At 45.2% G+C, this 872-nt stretch overlaps 1 protein-coding gene across 1 annotated transcript in view; it reads right to left on the reverse strand.

Annotated features, from left to right (window-relative positions):
- The window catches only part of CUNH3orf33 (chromosome unknown C3orf33 homolog), a 31,006-nt gene that overhangs the window by 28,817 nt on the left and 1,317 nt on the right, over positions 1 to 872 (reverse strand). The gene's annotated exons all lie outside the window — the stretch shown is intronic.

An 872-nucleotide genomic window follows, 5' to 3' on the forward strand; every position in this document is an offset into this window, starting at 1 on the left:
GACCGAGTCTCACACTGGCTGGAGTGCAATGGTGTGATCTTGGCTCACTACAACCTCCGACTCCCTGGTTCAAGCAATTCTCCTGCCTCAGCCTCTCGAGTAGCTGGGATTACAGGCACAGGCAACCACACCCAGCTAATTTTCGTATTTTTAGTAGAGGCAGAGTTTCACCACATTAGCCAGTATGGTTTCAATCTCCTGACCTCGTGATCTGCCCGCCTCAGCATCCCAAAGTACTGGAATTACAGGCATGAGCCACCACACCTGGCCTTCAGCAGAGTTTTTTTTTACAGTTAATGATTCCTTCTGAAAACATTTTTTTCACTTGGCTTCTAGAACACCTGGCTGTCCTGACTTTCTTACTACCTCACTGTCTGCTTCTTGTTAGTCTTGCTGACCTCCTCTTCACTCCCCAGATTCTCCATGTTATAATCCCCCAAATTCTAGGGCTCCTTCAGTTGCTTTTCTCCCTTGCTCTGAGTTGTTATTCAAGCCCACAGCTTTAAATGCTCCTTAAGGTTTAGGCAGGTCATTCCCAATGTTCTATGTCAGGTTTTGATCTCCTTTCAACACCAGATTCCATGTACAGTTTCCAAGAACAACATCTACAGTTTTGCTTAGAAGTCTTAATAACCATCTTCAGGTTCACACATCTCCATGCACATGTCCAAAAAGTTCTCTAGATTTTCCCCAACAAATCATTTACTCCAACTCCTTAACAGCAACTATTGCCAGCCTCCTTGGACTTCTTTCTTTGTACCTCACACCCAAACAATTCACATCACCACAATTCTGTGTGTTAGCCACAACCCTCTCTTGTCTGGTGGCCTAACATGTCCCTCTCTTGCTTCAACTCCAGAGGCTTAGTGCTT

This window comes from Cebus imitator, unplaced genomic scaffold (genome assembly GCF_001604975.1).
Source record: "Cebus imitator isolate Cc_AM_T3 unplaced genomic scaffold, Cebus_imitator-1.0 Scaffold25, whole genome shotgun sequence".
NCBI lineage: Eukaryota > Metazoa > Chordata > Mammalia > Primates > Cebidae > Cebus > Cebus imitator.